Source organism: Cyprinus carpio, chromosome B2, assembly GCF_018340385.1.
Source record: "Cyprinus carpio isolate SPL01 chromosome B2, ASM1834038v1, whole genome shotgun sequence".
Taxonomy (NCBI): domain Eukaryota; kingdom Metazoa; phylum Chordata; class Actinopteri; order Cypriniformes; family Cyprinidae; genus Cyprinus; species Cyprinus carpio.
This window is the reverse complement of record NC_056598.1, coordinates 9,370,104-9,395,527: the sequence shown is the minus strand read 5'-3', so window position 1 is coordinate 9,395,527 and position 25,424 is coordinate 9,370,104. Positions and strand designations below refer to the sequence as shown.

General features: G+C 35.4%; 1 protein-coding gene and 1 long non-coding RNA gene across 2 annotated transcripts in view; one reads left to right on the top strand and one right to left on the bottom strand.

The window, feature by feature from the left end:
• The window catches only part of LOC122136169 (parafibromin-like), a 282,439-nt gene that overhangs the window by 204,318 nt on the left and 52,697 nt on the right, over positions 1–25,424 (bottom strand). The gene's annotated exons all lie outside the window — the stretch shown is intronic.
• On the top strand, positions 12,957–23,855 carry LOC109074582. The gene is made up of 7 exons (XR_006153971.1): positions 12,957–13,362; positions 15,301–15,366; positions 15,551–15,721; positions 15,797–15,884; positions 15,975–16,087; positions 20,934–21,123; positions 23,669–23,855. It is a non-coding gene; the product is annotated as an uncharacterized LOC109074582 (long non-coding RNA).

Below are 25,424 nucleotides of genomic sequence, written 5' to 3'. Positions count from 1 at the left end.
CACTTAATTGGTGATTATTTTCACTTATAACACTCTTTTGAACAGGACTGCACACAATACATACCTCGCTCTGCTCAGACCTCCCGCGGACAGAAGCTAGAGCGTGCGCAACACGCAAATCACGTCACAATTGCGACGAATGCAAAACTCATAAAAATAATTCCTTTCTTTTCTTACATATATGTAGCAGAAAATTTTGGATTTTGTGTGAATTTAAAATAAACACAATTATAATTAATACCTGTTACACATTCACATCAGTGTTGACTCAGCAGTAGAGTTACTCTCACGGGAGTTATGCTCTCATTATTTGCATGTGCTTTTAAATGTTTCATTCACGCACCGGTCTGACCCATGCTTTTTCTTAGCGCCGCATACACCTGAAGCGCACACGCTAAAGCCTGTCAAACAGCGCCTGATTATTGAACTAAGTTATCTTTTGCGCTAATACTGTCAAAACACAAGGTTTACATGTTGACGCAGGTGGTTATGTCTAAAATGAAAGTAAACAGTTGAGAGAAAAATGTATGCGTATCTGTATATTAGATGCATGGAGGTCTTAAAGGGACAGTAAGCCTATTGCAAAACATGCAGTCGACTGTCATTTGGGATAGTTCACCCTAAAATTTAATTTCTGTTATTATTTACTCACTGTCATGTTGTCCCAAACCTGTATTAATTTATTTCTAATTAATCTATTTCTTTTGCCACACATTGCATTCACATCAAACTGTTATTATTTGCATATTTGACTGTCAACAGAGAGACTCACCTGGATTTATTACTTTGTTTTATATATATATATACATATATATATATATATATATATATAATGTGATGCATAATCAGATCAAGTAGTATCTACTGTACATCCCTAAACCATGGCTCACTGTTATTATCTGAATATTTGACAGTGTCAACAGTGATGACTAGATAAACACAAAACCACATTTGGTTTTTGACCACTGAAAAAATGGGAAGGATACAACAATTTGGACATATAGCTGCACTGGGATCTCAATATCAACCATTCAGGGCCTAAAAAATTAAGAATCCAAAAGAAAAGTTTCTTAGGAACCAGAATCTTAAATCATATTAAGATAACTGCAATACTTCATGCAAATTTTGGAAAAAATATATATATATATATATATTTATGACACTTAAACAGGTATGGCCTATAAAATTGTTTTGATAGAGGTACACAAGATTTCTTTCTAGTTTCAACAATTACTTACTCTTCAGACATTCTGCTTTAAATACAGTAAAAATCAGCTGTACACCAAGTGACCAACATTTGGTTTCAAATAGGGCTGCACAATTAATTGAATTTCTAATCATAATTACAATTATGGATGCCACAATTACGTAATCGTTCAAAGCGGCAATTAATCTTTCAAAGTCCACTTACGTTATTCTGTGTGCTTAAGATGCGTTTTTTTTTTCTTTCTACGATATCTTAAGGGTTTTCCCCATTATTTTAATTTTAGTATAATATTATAATACCATTCATATTTTTACATTTTTATAATTTAAAGAAACCAATCCGATGTATATTTAACAATTGAGGCTTAATACTAAAGAAAAGCACTAAAAGTTTTTCAGTTAGAGTGTTTTCAGCTTGTTTATACAATGGTATAAACACCATTCAATGTAAATTGTGATAATCATAATTAATAATTGCAATTACAATTTCAAGGGAATTATCGAAAATTACGATTTTTGTCATAATTGTGCAGCCCTATTTTCAAGCACTGAAAATGGGTAGTAATCAAAAATCTGAAAATGGAGCCTCATTGAGATCCCCATATCTCCAGGACTGAATGATATAGGGCCTGGAAAATGAAGATTCCAAAATAAATGTTTATTAAGAACTTGAATCTAAAATTATATGGCAATGTTTTTAATACATCTTGAGTTATAGGCACACAAACTTTGAAAAATAGAATATTTATGGAACTCACACAGGTATGTTCAATGCTGTTGTTTTGACAGAAGTAAACAAGATACTTCTCAACACTGCAACACTGGTTTGTGCCAGTGCGCAAGTGCTTTATATTAGCAATTAGAAGGAAGTTCAGATAATTCTTTATAGACATTCTTGATCTTAAGTAGTCAAGAAGAGGGTGAAGGTAGTGTATGTAATTTCCAGTGCCACTAATGTCAACAAATGGAATGATGATCTCTTTAAACAGGTTTTATACTATGTGAGTTTCAGTTAAACAACAAACTCACTGATCATTAAGATAAGCTTTTCGGCTACACTGAGAAAAAAAGAAAGAAAAAAAAAAGATTACTTGAATTTACTAAAAAAATAAATAAATAATTAAGCTTAGTGGTTGCAATCAATTTATTTTAGCTACATTTAAATAAACAAATTTAGTTGACTAACTTTCAACATTTTTTTATTATTATTAAAGGTGCAGTAGGAGATCTTGGAAAATGCTAACTTTAGCCTGATAGCACTGAAAGCAAACGTCCCACCCTCCCTGCAAATCACATCCAAAGTCACGCCCCCTGAAAGTACATAGATCAGATGACCAGAGACAACATTACTACAATACATCATGTGTCATTGACTCGTGAGAAAACTTTATTGTGTGACGATCAGCCTAACAGACTGGGTTAAAAAGTTTAAAATGGGGTCAGATTTTAGTGTGAGAGGATTGCAGGTGTTAAAAGAATGATATAAAACAGAAATACGTTTAGTAAGAGTGGTGTATATACAATATTCACAAAAAAAACTTTAAAACAACACAATAAAACCAGGTAAACTAAGGCTGTTAAAAGAATACATTTTGTTTGTCCATACCCTAAAACAGTCTATGAATCCCAGTGTGTTGATAAGTCCAATGTGAGTGTCCACCAGTGTATATACAATCCAAAATGAGTGATAATCCAATTGGCTGCAAGTGAATCGGGAAAGGTAAGTCAACAGAAAGGAAACTCCACAATCCAGGTATGTTTGGGCAGCTGTTAGTGGTGTTGGCCATGCTGCTCTTTATACAGTTCCTGCTTCCTGTCATACCAACCATACATTTCTTAAAGACATACACACTAAAATGTTAAGAGGAATAAAATGGACTTAAGGAAACATGTAAGCCTATTAAAACTCTATTATCCATAAAATTATTGCAATAAATAGAGCGGTAAAACATGTCTCTTGTGTGACAGTGTCACAATAGTACACAAAAGTACTACAATGCCAGGAAGGAAGATCAGGTTGTTGATGTTTGCCTGCCATTCTCGGAAAGAGCGTTTTGATTTGACAAACATTTCTTGGTCCTACGCCTTCCACAGAATATATAAATACAGATAAATACATTTAGACCACTTAATTTAATGAATGCTATTGGGATGTGAAGAGACTTTCAACCAGCATAACAAAAAATATTTCTGAAGACAATCACCTATTTCACCTCAAAATGTAGCTAAAATAAATTGTTTGCAACCACTTACCTTGAAAACATTTGTATAATTTTTTTTTTTTAGTATATATGTCCATCATTGGTTGATCACTGATATGGTTGGCATTAATGTATAAGAAAACATTTTGAATTATAATACATAGCTAAAATACATATAGGGTAATTCCTTAATGCAACCAGAGGTCCGCGGCTCACATTTTGGATTTTGCTAATATTTTTTTCTGAAGAAAGTTAAACATGTTTAAGGATGAAAGCCAAAATATTAAATGTCATGGTTGGATATTTAAGTAGTAATACACCGCTTTGTAGAGGGGGGTCAAAAAGTAAATTTTCACTTGAGATTCAGAGCTAAATTACAGGGGAGTAAAAATGACTTCAGAAAGATGGCAGCACCATAATGTCGGGCTGCTTTTACACAGAGATTGGTAGGTCTGTTAGTAAAATCGGTAAAATCTTCATTACATTATGTGCCAATCTAAAATGAGGAAATGGCACTTTAAGTTTTTTTTTTTTTTCTTCAAAGTTTGCATGCCTGTAACTCAAAAGCTTTAAAGTCCCCTGTAGTCAAATATTTTATCCCTTAAAACTCATCTATAATCATCAAAATGATATTTAAATGTTTTTCTTTTGAAAATTTATCATGCCTTAAAATAGCTTGAATGTAACTCTACACCCATGCCTCATTTACTCCACTCAGTCACACCAGCCAGCGCCTCCTGATCCACTGAACAGTAGCAAACGCAAAACAATGGCATACACGGATAATGACTGAAAAACTATATTTTTACTAGCGGACAACTACAGTGAATACTGTAACATTCGTTAAAGTTACTTACTCGATGATGTTGTGTCCTAAAATGCCTAGAAGACTCGAATACAGCCGTTTGTAATCCCAATTTGTGTCAAAACAATGACATTGAAAATACCTGTCTAAGTGCCACAAATATTATTTTTCCCAAAGTTTCTGTGCCTATACGGAAGTTCTAAGCGGCCATCCATTATAGTTTTTTTCCTTTTTGTTTTCTCGTTATAACGACTTAATTTTCTCGTTATCTCGACATAACGAAAGTCGTTTTCTCGTTATAACGACTTAATTTTCTCGTTATCTCGACATAATGAAAGTTTGTTTTCTCGTTATAACGACATGAAAGTTTTACTGTTGCTATAGTAACGAACTCAACTTTGACAGGCATCTGATGGACAGCCATGCAGGCGCTCTTACTGTAGCCTATATTTCAGCAAATTTTGCTTCGCCTAGGTAATAATAACGTCTACAATACTGTATAAATAAAGGCTGATCAATCACTGTTGATTTTTTCCAGAGACAGTAAAACGAACGTTTTGTTTTTGTAATTAACATGTTTAAATGGCAACACCGCGCCATTAGAGCTGCTTGGATTAAACTCACTTTTAATTTTCCCTTTATATGAAATAAAATTATATATAATTTGAAATTTTTAGTAGTCATTATGTGGCAGATATCATGTGTGTTATAAGCTTCTGTTTGAAAAGAGCGTTCATGTGTACGTGTAGTATGTGTGTGTGTGTAGAAAAAAACCATTACAACATTACAGAACAAAACTGAATTAAATTAGCCTATGGATTTTACATATACATCACATTTCTCATCAATATGGTTAACAATAAAGATTAGTAATAAGGAAAAGAAGCACATCAGCCTACATCGTTAAATCCCGTCCTACTGTAGATAAACAGAACATCTCCGCTTATTAACTACCTAATCATTAAATTAAAATTAAATTTAAATTAATAATGAGCCTAAAAGAAGCACAAATATAATATATATTGGTGCAAACAGAATACAGTGATGTCAACCTTGGTTTTGATAAGCAGTTATTGATGAAACAGAATGCGTTGGTGAAACTCATGCATCTAGCAGGAACTTAATACACAAAATATTCATATTGATTCAAGCATTTAACATTTATGAATTAATTAAATGTCAGTAATAAACAAGACTGCACAAATTTATAGAGATCACGAGGAAGGTCCGCGTACAGTAAAGTGGATAGTATACAACACCCCATCAGTTATATTCAGGTCTATAGTGCCACCTGCTGGCGCAGTTTTGTAAAATTCTTAGAGAAAAATAAGTCATTATAACGAGAAAACGAACTTCATTATGTCGAGATAACGAGAAAATTAAGTCGTTATAACGAGAAAACGAACTTCGTTATGTCGAGATAACGAGAAAATTAAGTCGTTATAACGAGAAAAACGACCTTCGTTATGTCGAGATAACGAGAAAATTAAGTCGTTATAACGAGAAAACAAAAAGAAAAAATATTATAATGGATGGCCGCTTAGAACTTCCGTAGTGCCTATAACTCAAGAAGTATGATAGATATTTAGGGGGGTGCGATACGGCGATTTTTGATCATGGATGATAAAAATGTCTCCACGATCTGCTTTTGAAGAAATATCATTGTATCCTGCTACAGCGCACATTCTATCAGCTGCAGTTCTGGCGCCTCCGTCATATACTGTACAACACCACATGCATTCACATCAGTGTTGACTCAGTGGTAGAGTTACTCTCACAGGAGTTATGCTCTCATTATTTGCATGTGCTTTTAAATGTTTCATTCACGCACCGGTCTGACCCGTGCTTTTTCTTAGCACTGCATACACCTAAAGCGTGCACGCTAAAGCCTGTCAAACAGTGCCTGATTATTGAACTAAGATATCTTTTGTGCTAATACTGTCAAAACACACAAGGTTTACATGTTGACGCAGTTGCCCTTGTGAAAAAGAAGTGTGCTTAATTGTATTGAAAGTGAACTTTTTATGTACTTAAAATATTAAAAGTTTAATTTTTAAAAAGTGTACTTACATATAATATAATTAAAATTAAAGTCCACTTAATTACACTTAACTACAATACACTTTAATGACAATATTTCGTAACACACTTAATTGTTCTTTTTAAAACATAACTTTATAATAATGTTGAATTTAGTTTTACTTCAAGAAAGTACACTTGCATGACAATATTTTTAAACATACTTAAGTGCACTTAGAATTAGAAATGTACTTCATTAAATGTCTACTTAAGTTTCATTTAAAGAAAGTACACTTTCATGACAATATTTTTAAACATACTTAAGTAAAATTTTTGAAAGTTAACTTAATAATATATAATTAAATTTTACTTAAAGAAATACACTTTCATGACAATATTTTTAAACATACTTAAGTGCACTTATTAGAAATGCACTTCAAAATAACGTGTACTTAAATTCTACTTAAAGAAAGTACACTTCCATTACAATATTTTTAAAAAGGCTTATGTGCAAAAATGCACTTCATAACAATGTCTACTTTGGTTATAAACTATTTTAAATCATTGTTTTCGTAGTACTTCACTAAGTACACATATATTGACATATTGATTTATATACTAATTTAATACACATGTATAAAAAAAGTGATTATAATGACAACCTAAGTCTGTGCTAGAATTACATTCAATAAATTTTAAATGTTTTTACTTTGAATATTATTCACTATAGCCTATAGAAAGTGAAAGTAAAAACCAAAGTTGGTGGTGAATAATAGCCATTTTCCATAGTTTTGAGGCATAAGCAATTAGGAAACAACAAATTGTGTTACATAGTGTAACTTAAATATACTTGCTTACAGAATACTCTAGTACAGGTTGGTTAAAATTGTATTGTATTGAGACACAAACTTTGAGATAATAAATAAATTAAGGAAATTTTGAATGTGCTTAATTTGAATTATTGTTGAGATTATCATCTCTAGCTCCTGCCATACAAAATCATACACAAGAGTGTCAGTACAGTATTTTTTTTACATGGAGTTTCATTTATGAGAGTGGAGTATGCTACAGTATAAGTAGTAATAGTAATGTGTTGTATATCTGTAAAACTTAAAATAATTTCTAAATCATAAAGCACACAGCATAGCTGATTGATGTGTAGATTATTTTAATGATCTCAGTACTTACATGTGCTATAATACACACTTATTCATTTACTGGTTACATTGAGTATATACATCACAATTTTACAAATGATTGTTATAACATTTCTATTCAGTCAAAGAAGCCATTTATCTTCAAGCTTAACGTCAACTCTTCATTTTCAAGAAAATCATGTTTCTGATGGTGTGTAATCTAGTTTCTATGGTATTCTCACCCAATTCATCTATACTGTACAGACCCTTCAGTCCCTTTCTACATTATTTGGGATTGGTATGACAAATGTGCTGTCCTGTAATTTCACCATTAAACATTTTATTTTAAACGAATCAGTGTTCACAGCATACACATAACTGTTTTCAGACACCTCATACACAAACTTAAATGAGATATTCAATTGAATGTCCCTACACAATGCTCTTCTTGACTTTTCAAGATTCTGCACGACTACACAGCATTTTTTTCCAACATCAATGTCTGAAGCACTGGTGACAGTTTCGTAAGAAACTAAGCTCAAGACTTTACACAATGTGCCATCTTTTAATTCTGTAATAGAATTATTTCTTTTCTTACTTTAATCTGGTGTTATCTTCTGCATGATACAGTGTCTCACCGATTATGAAATGAGTGTAGGATGTACAGTTACACACTATACCACCATTCAATTCTTCGATGGCAAAGACGTGTGATGCACTTACAGTGTCAGAATGAGGACCAAACACGGTGACATTTCCAGTCAGATTTTTGGCTTTACAACTCATGGAATTACTATTTTGAAGTTGGGAGAAGAGGTCTTTTAGTGTATCGTCTGTGTTGACTAAACATTTTTCCACCCATTTTCGCAGACTCTTCCACTTAAGGAATGTCTTCACAATTTGCACAGGGACATGAGTAGTCCCATTGAAGAACTTTAATAAAGTACCATTGAAAGATTCAAATGAAAACGTTGATGTTGCCCACAAAGGACCCCAGTTCTTAACACTGTCTGCAAGGTGTGTCAACAGGTGTACATTGAATGACACATTCTTAATACCATACAGCACCTCAAACTGAATCACAAACTTCTTCAGTGCTATTTCCGCTACACTGACTTCACAGCGTTTGAACTGCTGTTGAAGAAGTATATGCAAAGCAAAAAAACTAAAAGAGACAGGTGGTTCCAATACTTCTTCTTTAGAACACCATTTAGAATTAGCAAAGAATAGAAAAGAAGAAATGACCTCCATTCTGAGGCTTTCCAGTATTTCCTGTCTTGTATTGACCTGGGTGTTCTTGTTATCTCTACTGGAGGTTTTATAGCCAGCAGTTTTTGGTCAATTATGTCAGCTTTCGTGCCTATGTACCACTCTTCATTGTGATTGTTGGAGTCAAGCCACAGAGTTGCCAGTTGTCGAGTGACACCAAGACAAAAACTGTGCTGATATTCTGGGACAAAACCATTAATTACCTGAAACTTTTGTAATCTCATCAATTCCGTTGGGCCTTTTACACCCTTGACTGGCAGTTGTACTGTAGCTGCCATAGCATGCTCATAATGTTCTGTTTCAGATCTGAGAAGAGGCTCAGGTTTTCTATATGGATAAGGACCTCCACCTATGTGATAGCAGAAATCACACCCATATTGTCCATTGAATTGTTTCGTGTTTCTTAGGAGTGGGCGGGGCAACTGAGTCAGAGCTACAATTAGTGCATACACCTTGGAAATATGTTCTACATTTTGTGAGTCTTTCCAGATTAACCCTTCCCTCTCAAGAGAACACAGCTCATTCACAAAAGGGCTTAGCAGAGCTGGCATGACAGGTTTCTTTTCACCAAACCAAATACATGGCACACAGATGTTGTTTTTTCTGTCTGCTGGCTGTAGTTCTATGACCTGACATTGAATGGGCCACACCTGGTAATTTGAGCTTCTGAAAATGGGAATTCCATCACAGTTCCACAGTAAACTTATGTCACAATCACCTAATTGGCCATTTTCTCTCAATTTTCTATATTCCGCTCCACACTGTATGTCATTTAGTACCTCTTTCTCAGCTGTAGTGTGCCTTGACAAAGTTAAACTTGGATTTTCGAGAATGTCTTTGAGCTGTGATGACAAGCTCAATACTAGAAAAAAAGAGCCATTTTTCTGTCTTGTTCCTAGGTTGTTACAACATGACACACAGTAAAAGTGAGGTTTATAATGACCAAACTCACCATATGATTTGTTAAACTGGTTTACGGTTTCTGGTACCAATCCTGGAAAATGTTCATTAAAAATTTTTAGAAGATGTTCTAAGGCAACTCCTGTTAAATTATGTCGTAACACATATGACATCAACAGCAGCAAACTCTGGCCTTTGGTAAGAGATGATCCAGGATACAGCAACTCATCACCGTTATACGGCTCCTAAAAAGGGCATGCACAGAGAATTATACGTAGTTATTTTTCAGTGTTTATATTAATAGCATGCATTAGATTAGTCAATACTTATTTTTAGGTAAATGATTTCATGAAAGAAATATCACTATATATATATATATTGTATGTGTGTATGTGTGTGTGTGTGTGTGTGTGTGTGTGTTATTTTTTTTCTTGTTTAACATTTTTAATGCTTATTTTGATTTTTGAACATGCTGTGGGGCAGACTTTCCCTGGTAATCCAGAGTTCTCGCGAGAGCACAACTTGAAATTGCTCAGTGAGTTACCCTGGTATCGAGTAATGATGCTAATTAAATATGCCCTTGGATCCACAATCACATCGGGTTATCTGATATAGGCGGGCCATGAGGACAGTGCTGTGACGTCGAAGTCATTACTAAACATTGCAAGATGGCTATGGATGAACACCAGTTGTTTGAAACGGCTTTGGCCTAAAGATTTAGACCTTTTATCTAAAAGAGCAACAGAAGACGGCGCTCGAATCGTTTCTTTGCAACAAGGGCATTTTTGCTGTTTTGCTGACCGGATAAGGTAAGAGTCTAAAGTTAGCCCTGCTGGTAGCTAAGCATTAGCTTGTTGTGATTGGTCGTAGTGTTATCCAATTGCGTGCAGCGAGATTTTCAAATGCATGCCTGCTGCCACCCCTGTCAGATTTTCATTAGTCAACGCCAGACCATTAATCTTTTCAGATTTATGGTCTGGATCCAGGCTATAGGGCAGACTGGTTTGTTGATTTGAAATATAGTTACAGCAATTATGGATTTTTTTCATCCAGTACCTTAAAATAGCCAATAAGACATTCGCAGTATCTGATTTGGAGTGGAGAGTTTATCCATAATCCATGCATTTACCTGTGATTTGCTGCTTTGAGACTCTACAACTCTATCTGGTAGTCTCTGGGTGGCATCAGATAGGGTCTCATCATAGTGAAGCTCAGTTAAGGTTGTCTGTATGATAAATAACAAATAAAACAAATGTCTGTTATATATTTTGCATGAAAATTAAAACACCTAGGAAAGCATAATCTACAAGACCACAGCAGCTTTCAATGACATCAATGTAGTGTGAATTGAAGCACAACTTTAAAAAAAAAGACATGTGTGTATTAGTGTCATTGTAAACCGATGTGGTCCATCACATGTGTGTAACATTACCTGTGATTTGTTACTTTCCAAAGGCTCGGGCTGCTCCTGGATAGGATCAGTCTCGGGGAAATTGTCCTCATAACGTGCATCATGTAAGGTTGTCTGTATGATTGTATATATGGAAAAGTATATAAAATGTAATTAATGGTGGTGTCCACCCTGATATGCTTGTTTCTCTCTCCTGTGGTCTTCTGCACAGGGTAAAAAATCCAAGCAGAAAAATTATAGTAAATTGCTACTGACGTTAACACATCTAACTTCACAAAGCTAAACTAAAGATCCATTTTGTAAAGACAATGAATGCAAGAACTCATTCCAAACCATTCTATGGATTTTTTAAATTGGAAACATACTCACCTGTAGCACTGGCTTTCTACATGAGGTAAGGGTAGCCTCATTGTGAAGTGACGGATTTATGACCTCAGACAAAACATAAATAACAATATTACATTATTACATCATTGATTTAATTATAAATTATTAAATTCATAAGTTAAATTTTAAAACTGTTGTTGTGTGTTATGTGCGTGAAACGTGTGTCTATAAATTCATTTTATTGTATTTTATAATTTATACAGTTGCATTGTACAATTAAGCTTTCTAATGGCATGAAAATAAGGCATTGTGATGCATATAACAAACGAGAGACAAACTGTGTGCAGAAAAGGTCTGGACATATTAAATGGTGACCTTGTCCACCCTGATATGCTTGATTTCTCTCTCCTGTGGTCGTTTTCTACAGGGTGAAAAGGGCTTAAAAATCCAAGCAGAAAAATTATAGTAAATTGCTACTGACGTTAACACATCTAACTTCACAAAGCTAAACTAAAGATCCATTTTGTAAAGACAATGAATGCAAGAACTCATTCCAAACCATTCTATGGATTTTTTAAATTGGAAACATACTCACCTGTAGCACTGGCTTTCTACATGAGGTAAGGGTAGCCTCATTGTGAAGTGACTGATTTATGACCTCAGACAAAACATAAATAACAATATTACATTATTACATCATTGATTTAATTATAAATTATTAAATTCATAAGTTAAATTTAAAACTGTTGTGTGTTTATGTGCATGAACGTGTGTCTATAAATTCATTTTATTGTATTTTATAATTTAAAGTAACAGTTGCATTGTACTAATTGCTTAAAAATGTTTATGAAACAATAATAACATTAAAAGTGGGCATATAAAAAGAGAGACAAATTCTTACCTTTGACTGTGTGCAGAAAAGGTCTGGACATATGTTATCTTTTTCTAAGAAATGTTTATAGGTCGTTCTATTTGAAACCTGTCATATTAAATGAGATGTGTGTCAGAGTTACAGTATAGCCTCCCTCTTTTAATATTAACTAATCATTTAGCCTTCTAATGGTAACAATAATATAACTAAAAAATAACAACTTCATAATCATTGCCATCAACAACATCAATAATAATAATAATAATAATGATAATATTAATAATAATAACAATTAATTACCTTTTTTTTTTCCTATACTTGCTTTGCCTTGGTTCAGGATCATCTTGAATTATATATGCTTTGTACTTCCTTTTGCAATTCATAATGAAGTGGACTGCGTGAAAGCTTAACAATTGAAACTTATATATCTGTAACATTGGCCCCAAATTTCCCGGGCCAAATTTGAATACAAACCAGCCAATGACGTGAAGGCGCATGAGCGAACATCACGTAATTGGTCACGCTGAGAGCCACAGAACAATGAACGAAACCATTAACTAGCGAGTCGAAGATTGTGTGCATTTGCATCCTGACGCATTTAGGTAAATATTAATAAAAAATATTCACATACGTTTTGATAAAACGATAAATGTAAAATAAAAAGACGTCCACACATTCTTCGCTTTCTGCTGAGTTGTAATTTGCACTTTATTTTACTAGAAATACTTCGACTTGGTTTCCAGCAACTTGTTACATTTATTGTGTACGTTAACCGATTTAAAGGATTGACTGGAGATGACTCAGAGGATAGGAAAGTTTCAGCGTTGTGACGCTGAAAAGAAATTCATTTAGGGTTTTTGATGTTATAGTAATATTTTGTAGTAAAAAAAAAAAACTAATAGGCGCCATTTTTTAATAGTGCAGAGCAAAGTGTTTTTATAGTAATTAATACAAATTGTCAGTATACACTTTTTAACTCTCAAGACAGACTTTGTTTTATCCCTACTTACAAGGAATATACAGATGTTAAATGTCATGAAATAATTGAATAAATAATGTTAAGTTCCCTAGTAATTCAGTAATCCAAAACTGTGTTCCAACTGTGTGATTTCAGTACACTGTTTACTTGTCAACTGCTTTTTATTCTAAAGGTTCTCTTCAAAACTTCACGCATGGAAGCCCCTGGATTACGAGCTAATCCAAAGAAAACTGCAAAGGTTTGTGCATTTGTGCATAAAGTTCATGTGAAATAAAAACATTATTCCAAAACAATCTGGCATTGCCGAATTGTAAAGATTTGCAAATCTACATTTTCTTAATTGGTCATCAGAAACGATTACTACTAGCAATCTTAGAAGTTCACCCTACTAAATGAGTCAAATGTAGGAAAAAACAGTTTAATTAGTTACATTAAGTGACATGGCATCTGACGCACAGAAGCCAATGGCACATGTTGCTTAGTGGATTAATTGCCATGTACAGTAAACAATATTAATTACAAAATTGTGTCAAAATTATCAGAATCATACTAAGCTTTATTCGCCAAGTGTGCGCAAACACACAAAATGAATTTGTTGTGGTTTTTAGAAGAGCTCTTGGTACATACATACATATATGACATGAGAACATATGGGGCGCCGTTTGTAAAGCAGCTCACGCTGAAAATAACAGCAACATTTTGTCACATTTAGCTTCAAACAATGTTTAAAAAACTGGTATGAATTTTTGGCAGTCACTTTTTAGCACATTTACAACAATATTTGTCAACTTAGAGATATTTTCAATAGTTAAATCTAAATATTAAATGTTACACCTAAATGTTAAATGTTATCTAAATGCTAAATCTAAATGTTAAATTTAAATCTAAATCTAAATCTAAATCTAAATGTTAAATCTGAATATAAATGTAATAAATCTAAATGTTAAATCAAAATCTAAATGTTAAATATAAATCTAAAAGTGACACTAGCATACTCTTCAAATACAGTTTTCCAAACATGTTTATTATTGTAGGTAGTTATTATCACGATAATCCATGTCCAAGAGTCCATTTCCTCGGAATGAAATGGTTTTTATTCCGTTATTTGACACACTATAAACCATGCCATAAACACACACTGACATCCTCGAGCTTTTATTTTGGCACTTCCGGTTACCGGCATTTTGAATTTGCATATTAGTTAAATACTTAGTTTCACACGAAACATTTAGATTCAACATTTAGATTTAACATTCAGATTTAGATTTAACATTTAGATTTAGATTTAACATTCAGATTTAGATTTAGATTTAACATTTAGATTTAGATTTAACATTCAGATTTAGATTTAGATTTAACATTTAGATTCAGATTTAGATTTAACATTCAGATTTAGATTTAACATTCAGATTTAGATTTAACATTTAGATTTAACATTTAGGTGTAACATTCAATATTTAGATTTAACTATTGAAAATATCTCTAAGTTGACAAATATTGTTGTAAATGTGCTAAAAAGTGACCGTCAAAAATTCATAGCAGTTTTTTAAACATTGTTTGAAGCTAAATGTGACAAAATGTTGCTGTTATTTTCAGCGTGAGCCACTTTACAAACGGCGCCCCATAAGAACAGGCATTTAAATGAGATTAAGGAAAAAACATAAATAAATAAAGTAAAAACAGTATTAATGATATTGTGGTATACATTTGAAATTGAAGACTTATGTACAGATTTGTGGGTTGTGTACTGTGTATAGAACCAAAGCAGCCATCCGTGGCGCCATCTTGTTTCTTTACCTATGTCAGTAAAGCTGCTCAACTCATCTGTCAGTCACTACTGGAGGTGTCACAACACACGGGACATGTTAGACGACTCACTGTCAGTCAGGTGTCATGTCAGTGTGTCGCGACAATGTCAGTGGCACATGCAAATGAATTCCGGATGTATCATTAAGCATGGCAACATTGGGTTCTGTGCGTCAGTTGCAACGTCGTTTAATTTTAATAGCGCTACTGGGTACCTAGGTAGTCATCTAAAATATATATATATATAAATCTATCTACTTTGATTAATAGAAAGGCAAAATCCTTTTAAAATGTTTTGTTTGAATAATATATATATATATATATATATATATATATATATATATATATATGTTATTCTTATTTTTTACAGGCTCTTGAACTGATGGATTCAACACCTATATCAAAGCAACCACACAAGAGAGACTTAACAAGAGCTGTAATTATTATTATTATTATTATTAAACTTAATTTCACAAGCTGAATGCATGAGACTTATATCACAGGATTACGTCACAATGATAAAGATTAAATGTTTTTTATTTTGATTGTAGTGACAAAAGTTTTACTTTGTAGTGGTACGTTGTGTTGAAATCTTGACCTTGACACTGTCCTGTGCTAAGACCCTGACAAAACAGGCAGCCACACACATGGTTGATGCCCTGAAGGAGGAACTGAGAAAACAAAAAGTACCTGATCCTAACACGGCCCCACCACTTTAAGACTCTGACTTAGACTCTGACGCAACAGCCATTTCTGAAGAATCCTCTCCCATGAAGGAACCAATAAGAATTGTAAGTGTTGCAAGAAATAATATCAAAATAATACTTTTATATTAAACAAAATGCTGAAATATTTTCCTCTTACAGCATGAATCAGAAAGTGAGGATGATAGCCCATCACAGTGCCCAAAAAAGAAACCAAAGCTTGACGATGAAATTGTCAGTGCATTGAAAGGTATTTTAAGATGAAGAGTAGTTAGTTTTATAGTTGATGAAGCACATGAGTTTAAAACCAATATAACGTTCACCATGTTTGTATTACTAGAGTTGCCAAAGGTAGTAAAAACACTAAAAGATATAGTGGCGACCATGATGGTGGCTCCAGCCTCATCAAGTCAAGTGCAACAAACATTTGTTGGATCACCGCCTGCAGAAATGGTATGGTTACATGCACAGCTATGTTTGTAATGTTAACATATTAAACATTCACATGTGCAGTATGCTACCTTAAATACAAGCAAACTCATAAAATTAAATTCATTGTCGACAATGCTGTGAACAAGAAATATAAACTCAGCCAAAAAAGAAAATTAAATTTTTTCTAATATAATAAATTAATAAAGGCCTTCTGAAGTTAAGCAATGTGTTTAAGAAAAATATTCATATTTAATCAGATTTAATCACTTTCTCACGACGGAAGCTAGTTAATTTAGTCTATAAAGTTTTAAATATTAATATTTTTCTTATACAAACCCTCGCTTTGCTTCAGAAGGCCTTTATAAACCCCCAGAGCAGTTTCGAAAACACTTTATCATGAATGGATGATATTTGATATACCTCCAAAAAAATATACCCATTGAATCTCGCTATAACCCTTAGAAGAGCCAGGACATTTTTTTATATAACTCAGATTGTATTTGTCTGAAAGAAGAACGTCTCAGGTTACGAATGTAACCATGGTTCCCTGAGTAGGGAACGAGACACTGCGTCCTCTAGGGGTCGCTATGGGGAACACCTCGTCGTGACGCGTGTCTGAAGCATACAAATGAAAAAACACCAACGAGTTGGCCGGCGACAGCCTCTGACCCTCTTGTCACTACCGGGGCGACTATAAAACAGGCATCGGGAAAACACGTCATTCACTTCTTCGTCTGAAGCTTGCGTCCGAAGCATGGCAGGGAGCTAGAGGACGCAATGTCTCGTTCCCTACTCAGGGAACCATGGTTACATTCGTAACCTGAGACGTTCCCTTTCAAGGGAACTTCGAACTGCGTCCTCTAGGGGTCGCTATGGGGAACAGTATACCCACGCCGCCATGCTGAGGGGAGTGCAGGCCAGAATCATGGCAAACACCAAGTACCAACTCTACCCATTTCAATGGGAGTTGCCCCCGGGACGTTTAGAATGGCTGTCTGTGACAATACCCCTTACGGCCAAAGGCCTAAGCTACATACCCAACTAATTGTTAGGGCCGGTCGGCCTGGTGGTAGAGCTAAAGGCTTGGAATCAGGAAAGATTCCCTTTAAAGGGATACAGCTAGGAACCTAGCATTTTATACTAAGTCTAGCCTGTGCACACAGGGGCTACAGCTTGCTTCCGGCAAAAGCTTGCTGAAGGAGCTGTCTCAACAGATCTCCAGTAGCAACACCCTGTTTAGATAGGTATCCGAGGATACATGGGTGGAGTGGCGCCCAAGATGAACGGGGGCTTTTACCAACTCAAGAAAGGGCACGAAGCAGCAACCGCGCGAAGCCCTCACCATATAGGATTTTATAAAGAACGCAGAGTACTAGCGTGCGAACTTACCACAGTGTGGATTTCAGAAAGTGTGCAAAGACTTCACGTGCACACTTACCATATCATGGATTTTCCAAATACTGTTCTAAGGAAGGGCTCTCGTGGCACTCTGATAGAGCAGCTCATAGATGGAATGGTGCATCTCAAAAAAGTATGTTTGAGAGTCATCAACTCGATCTGTGGAAAAGATAATGCTGGAGCGCTCTGGGAAAAAACAGTGAACTCAGTCTCATATGAGAGGAGAACTCCTAAATACAGAGAAGCATGCTCATAGGCGACCCTTCTTGAAAAAGGGGACCGCTAAAAAACCACCACAATAACCCCCAGAATAGCCCCTCATGTTGAGGGAAGCGATGCTTGAGGTGTATAAACAAATACACACTGGCTGAATGGAGCCCAAGGAACCAAGGTCTAATCATCTCCAGAAAGGGAACGAGGCGGAGCGCGTAACCCTTACCATACAGGATTTCAGAAAGTGCGCAGAGTCTTGCGTGCACACTTTACCAATACGTGGATTTTTAGAAAGTGCGCAAAGTGTTCACGTGCACACTGACCACCATGTGGCTTTCAGAAAGTACACAGAGCTTAGCGTGGTGTACCTAAAGGTTCCTAAGCATCGCAGAGGCGCTGAACCGCACGGGAGAGGCAAGCTCGAATTTTTTATAAACCTCTAGCGAGGGGAGCATCACCTGAGGCAGCAATATACAAGAAGACTTCTGTAACTGCCACCTTCACTTCCGCTGGATGATTCGACAGCAACTAAGCGGCCAGGAGACCCCTCAGGGTGACCTGGCCGGACATCCATGAAATTCCTGCAGTGCTGTGCCAGGCCTGATGGATCAAGGAGGCTCCCGCCAGAAACCTGTGATCTCAGCCCGCATAATACCCGGATCATGAAGCGGATGGCTGGTGCTGACCGAGTGTTTAGTAAACACTGTAACTGAGCACTGCAAAGGAAACTCACAGAGTTTATTAGTAGACACATAACCACCAGCAATTTACACATAAGTATATACAGAAAGGGTTATTTTATACTCCCACCCTCCTGCACTGGAGCCCCGCTCAGGGGCGCCTCCTTTATTCTGGACCATCAGTAAGGTGGTTGCTATGAACATAGAACCAGCCAAAACATTATAGGTCCAGCATAGGAGACTGTTATGCGTTAGAGGTTTCCACCTAACCTCGATCAGGTGGAGAGCTGGTGGTTACAGGGGAATTAGGGAATAAAAGCAGAAGTTAAAAATCCCTAAAGGGAACGAGTAGATACCTCAGTATCACTCTGACTCAGACGAGGACGCTGCCTCGTCTGGATCACATCCCTTAGGTTCTGCTTACCCCCTTGTGTTAACCCCCTTGTGACCCACAATTCCTCTTAACCCTGCCCGCAGGTGGGGGAGGAGCGTGAGTCACGGCACTAGCCTTCTGTGCCCGTCTTTGATCCTAAGATCGAGACAGGCCAGGACCCCTATGTTGTTCGGGCTCAGACCTGGACCTTCGTGGAACGAAGGATCTGAAAGCAGCGGAGTGCCCCTTCGTCTCCCCGAACTTCTCGATCACCGTCTCAACGGAAATACCGAAAAGTTCAGAAGGCAAAACCTGAGCATCGAGAAAGAAAGCCTTTTCTTTCTTCCGATGTCTGCCAGGGTTCATCCACAGATGTCTCTCCGCCACCACATGGCCGCCATAGTCCTGCGGCTTGGCAGAGGCGGCCCTGCTTGGTAGCCCGGAGAGAGGCCTGTGGTGCGGCGCAGCTCGGCCACCTGATCAGGAAAAAGGCCTTCGCCTCTATCCAGGTCTTCCAGCAGATCAGTCTGATATGGAAGCATTTATTTTGTAATAAAGCCACAGCCTGACCCTGCTGCTGCGTATGCTTGCCATTTAAGCAAGATGCATTGCTTGAAGGGGCTTAGATGGCAAGGAGGGAGATTAAGAGAGGATGTCACCCCCGCAGAATGAAAACTCTTTCTGCAGGGGGCATCCTCTCATAGCCGTTTTCGCACATCGCCTCGATGTTGGCAAAACTCTTATGCTGAAACCGATGGATGCGAGAAGAAAACGGCCTCTTTCATTTCCTTTCGATCTCTGTATGGGAGATCAGGCAGAAATGGAAGGCTCACCTGAGCTGGAGGGCTATGGTCGGAAAGAATAACGCTCATCGAGGTGCGATCCATAAACTCCAACAGCTCTACATACGCAGGGCAGGAGAATTGAGAAAGGCTCAGCCTCAGCTTCTTCACCATCCTCAAATATCTCCTGCTTTTCCTGGGTAAAAACCCACCAGAGCACTAACCTCAGTATCAGAAAGTGTTAAAGAAATAACATCATCCTCCCGAGGCTCTCTCTCGTCCGCCGCCATTTTGAGCGCGAAAGGGAAAGTCCCTCTTTAAACCATTCAGACAGATCCACCTGAAAAAATGAAATTCTCACGAGCTCATTCTCCTCCGTGCCTCAGCAACGGCGGGTCCTGAACCGCGGGAAGCAGAGGTCTGCCTTTTTTTTTTTTTTCTTTTTCGGAAAGAGAGAGACGACACGAGAGCGGAGCTTTTTTCTTGAAAAAATGCTGCACGCAATGCACGCAGATTTCCTCCTCAAAGACATCGCGTTGCGTGCTCTTTACCCAAACAAATCACGTAAAGATCGTGTGTGTCATCAGGTGTCAAATAACGCCGACACGGATGCATACATTGTCTAAACGCTTGCTAGTAGTCGCCATGATAGACAGAGAAGAAAGAGCGCTCTTAACGGTTTCTTTCAGATGCACGCTTCAAACCAAAACAGTCAGTGAAGACGAAGAAGAGAATGACGTGTTTTCCCGATGCCTGTTTTATAGTCGCACCGGTAGTGACGTCAGAGGCTGTCGCCGGCCAACTCGTTGGTGTTTTTCATTTGTATGCTGCAGACACGGGTCACGACGAGGTGTTCCCCATAGCGACCCCTAGAGGACGCAGTTCGAAGTTCCCTTGAAAGGGAATGTCATTTACACCCATGGCTTGAGGGTGAGCAAATATGACCGAACTTCCATTTTTGGCTGAAGTATCCCTTTACGTTATAATTGGTAGTGTCTTAAAGGGATTCACCCCAAAATGGAAGTTCGGTCATGCCTCAGCCATAAATTGTTCCAAACCTGTACACATTTCTTTATTCTGCCGAACACAAAGGAAGATATGAGTGGTTTGTAACAACATGATGATGAGGAAATCATGACAGAATTTTTATTTTCGAGTGAACTATCCCCTTACTGGTCCACAGTTGCTTTTTATAATTGTTTTTAAGTCATTTTCAAAAGCCAAATATTTGTTTAAAACATTTTACCAAAGAGATCTGTAAATGTACTTCAATAATTTTTGAAAATTATCCTTAATTAATGCAGTATCTGAAAAGGCAAGATTCTATTTTAGCGTGTGTATATATAATATAGCCACAGTTAATGTCATTGATGCGCACACATGTGCACAAATTGTTTTGTATTTTACTGTTATTCAAATAGATGTCCCTGGGTGAAGGATCAACATTCCAAAAAAGAAATTCGATCGATTGTCTAAGACCAAAATGTCAGTGTTTACCCAGGAGCTGGCAGTTGTCATTTTTGGACACAAGGCTCTGGCGACATCAAGTCTAACGGGCAAAAAAACAACAACAAACAGCGCTGGACTCCATCAAAGTGAATGCGCTCATTGGTATGTTTGTTGTTTCCTTGATTTAAACAGATGACAGCTTAACTAAATAAATGTTAACGTAAAAAAAGTGCTTCATGTGGTAGCTTGCAAATAAAATGATTTTATTTAAATGCAGCATGTTAACTCCTTGAATGCCAGCTTTTTATTTTATAAAAAGTTAAAATCTCCACCTGAATTTTACGTTTTTTTAACCCCTTCGACATCTAGTATCGTCGACGGCCCCAGATTATTATTGTTGCACTTTCACAGCACGTTAAACATCCCTCTCTTACTTGATCTGGACAAACTGTGCATCAATTGAAAGTTTAAAGACTCTAGCTTCGATATTTGACCAATGTTTTGATAAAACATTGTTGCAATGACAGTTATTTAGTAATTTATGTCAGGAGTGCAAAATAATAAATCCGTATTATGCCACATTTTGAATAGAAATTCACCACGCATTCATATTCAGTCACGTCTGCAGCGGTTTTATTTGTGTTCACATAGATTCACTGAACAGCGTCATAAGGGATTATAGTCCAAAGATGCATATACATGGAGATATATGGATATATTTACTGATGTTTACTTCATATTTCTTCAGACAGATTCGTCATTTCTTCATTTTCCACTGATTTATGCGATCTGATGATAAACAGGCTCTGCTGCAATTTTTTTATTTTTTTTTTTTATTTTATGGTCACCATTGTTGAGGTTCACATGCTGATTATTGATGTCTGTGTGTGAATAATTAACACCATAGAAGAACAAACTGTTTGAAAAATCCTTTATATTAACTAATTATCACAGAACCACTGGCTCTTAGAATCACTTTTACTATATGATCAAACTAATTACACAACACCCATTTCATCAGAGGTTACACTCCGAACAGTTCAATAATTGATGATTATCACAAATGGGTTAAGTAAAAAATGCTAGCCTGAAGGCACCGTTAGTTGCCTTGGGTAAAAGCAGCTTCTAGTATGTACATATAATACACCTGATGGAATTTCTTCTGGGCTTTTGAGTTACAACAAACATGTTTTAGAAACATGTGGTTACAACAGCCAGAGAAAAAACAAAGACAGAAGTCAAGGGTCAGGAGCCCAACTAAAGCAAACACTGATCTCTAACATGGTTACTTCAAATGAAACAATACATCAACATCTAAACCTTAGTTAATTCTCAATAAGATCTTCTGTAGACGTCTGACAGAAATAAAGTCAGTCTGGTTATTAATAAGTGGAGCTGGTGATGCTGTTTGTGGGGTTGTTTAATCAGATCTTGAGAGATTTAATGTATTTTATTTTAGTTTCATCTAAGGCTGTGTCTGAAGTCAGTTGTAGTTCCCTTCTCTCTTTTCTTCAGTAATTCTTTTTGTTAACAGCAGCTGTTCATCACTAATGCTCAATTATCACTCAATTAATCACTTCATTATTTAATTGCAATGTAAATCTTCTTTCAGTAAACTCAACTGAATTAAGTTCAGAGTACTGAAATGGTTTAAGGCAATCGGTTTACTCAAACGGTTTGAGTAAACCTAATTTGTCAGGTTTTTAAGGATATCTGTTTACTCACGGTTTGAGTTAAGTTACTTGTCTGGTTTTACAGTGTATATCTCTATTATCATAACAGTCTGAGTAATTCTGATTCCTGAACAGTAAACTTTGAAGTGTCAGCTTTGTGAACAAATGTTGATTATGTATCTAATCAGAAAGAATCATGAGCAGAAATCTTTTTATTTTGGGTATGTCATTTCTGTCTCCATGCCAAAAAAAAATGGGGGGGTGACTGGTAAGGGGTTAACCAAGTTTCATGGCCCTACAATATTTTGTTCTGAGAATATCTGTACAAACACTATATCAAAATAAACAATCAGCGTTGAAACATTGTCTCATAAATGACATAAAAATCTGCCACTGGTGGGGAAACAATCAATATAGTATTTAAATGCGCATTATAGAGTAATCTTTGTTCTATAAATTGTTCTTTAAGTACCTGGAAGATAAATTAATCTTGAGTCATTGTCACAGAGAGCTGTCTCTATCCACATTAGCTCTCTATATCACTTCCATTTGTTGTTGTTTTTTTGTACTAGTGATGTCCAAACCTTTGTTTATGAATATGCACTGTTAAAAAATAATCATTAAGACTATTCATAGTACTTAACTATACATTTAATTTTTAGTTTTCAGGGAAATGCCTTTCCATCACATTTTATGTGAAGGACAAGTACAATTTTTTCTTAACATTTATAGATTTGATTTTGTGCCTTGTTCTTTTCATCCAGCATTTAATAATGCTACAGTATATCAACAATCTGCATACAAATTGTGTGGATGGTAACCCATCTACTGCTGTTGTGCTACACACAGAATATTACAGGTTTATTTGGACAGTTTAAGTGTTATGATTTAAAATTAAAAATGTTTAAATTGCATATATTGTTTTCATGTATCTTTACTTTACAAATGTATATCCGACCTAGATAAAGCATTGCAGCTAAATCTGATAACAGTGATTATCATAAAATTAAATGTTTTTATTTTTGTGTTCACAGATGCTGTGATTGCTCGTTTTGAAGGGACCACTCCTTCCCAAGTCAGGGCTTTACTTTGACAGAAGTGTAACAATGAGGGTTATGCTAAAAAAATTCAAGAAAGTGGTGTGTTTAAAGGCGATAATAATTAATTGAGCATTATGTAATAGGCTGAAGTGACCTACTAAAGGGGTAGTCAAAGTTCATGCAGTTCTTTATTTGTTCTCTGTAGTGTTAGTGTCTCTGTCTGTTGTTAAAATGTAAAAAATTCATACTGTAAGTTAACTCTTTTGATTTTTTTTATTTAATTATGCAATATTGATACTTGTTTGATTCGAATTTTACAATATTAAACTAAGATTCTGCTCATGTTTTTTCTAATGTATTTGTTTGTTTGAAATTACAAAACTTCATTCATTATTTTTTTCATTAAATTTACTTTTGCAAAACAAAAAATTTGATTAATAATTTTTTTATCTACCAAACTGTTTTATTATAAGTGTAAGCATTGTGGTTTTTGTTTGTTCGCAATGCATTAAACTGAAATTAATGCATATTTAATTAACTACAATTACTTTTCAGTATTTTTAGAAGTACACCATAACCATGTTTCACACACAATAGAAGCAGTTTAAGTACTGTAGAAAGATGTGTTAAAATGACTCTTAAGTTCAACTGATTGCATTTAATGTCATTTTTAATTGATATATTTAAAGTTTTTTTTTTTTTGCAAATATGCATGTGTTTGAAACATTACATTTAATTAAGAATTAAGTGTACTGTTAATTTACATTAAAGTAAATGTTAGTTCACATTAATTGCTAGTCACATTGAGCAGTGCAATTGAATTATATTTTGAAGATATTAGAAGCAATTAAGAAAGTACATATAAAGTTGTATTAAAGTTCCACTTAAGTTATTGAAATAAATCACTCTTAATTTTCACTAATTGCATTTAATATGAACTTAATGTTATACATTTGAAATAAAATGCAATTAATATGCATTAGGTGTGCCAAAATCACTATATATAATTCACACTTAAGTGTATTTTTATTTGACATTAAATTATATTTTAGTTCACATTAATTGTTTGTCAGTTCATTGAACAGTGCACTTTAAATCCATTTTAAAGACACTAGAAGCAATTATGAAAGTAAATATAAAGTTGTATTAAAGTGCCACTTAAGTTGTACCAAAAAATCACTCTTAATGACAACTTACTGCATTTTATTTAAACTTTATATGTGATATATTTCAAATCAATTATACTTAATGTGCATTCAGACCGGTGAAAACATTGCATTTGAGTTACACTTAAGTGTATACATTTAAAGTATATTATTTGTATAATAAGTACACTTTATAAAAGTACACTAAAGTGCATTTTTTTTTCACAAGGGTGGTTATGTCTAAAATAAAAAGTAAACAGTTAAGAGAAAAATGTATGTGTACCATTAGATGTGTGCAGATCTTAAAGGGACAGTAGACCTATTGCAAAACATGCAGTCGACTGTCATTAGCGATAGTTCACCTTAAAATTTAATTTCTGTCTTGAAATTGTAATTGCGATTATTAATTACGATTATCACAATTTACATTGAATGATGTTTATACCATTGTTTGATGCAACTGGATGCGCACTCTGTTTTCTTCATTTTATAAATGCACAAAGTTTTGTTGTTATTATGTGTGTAAACAAATAAAAGTAGACCCTTGTTTCTGCGTGATCTTCATTTAGAAATGCGTCATTAAAATGAACTGTAACTCAGCAAAT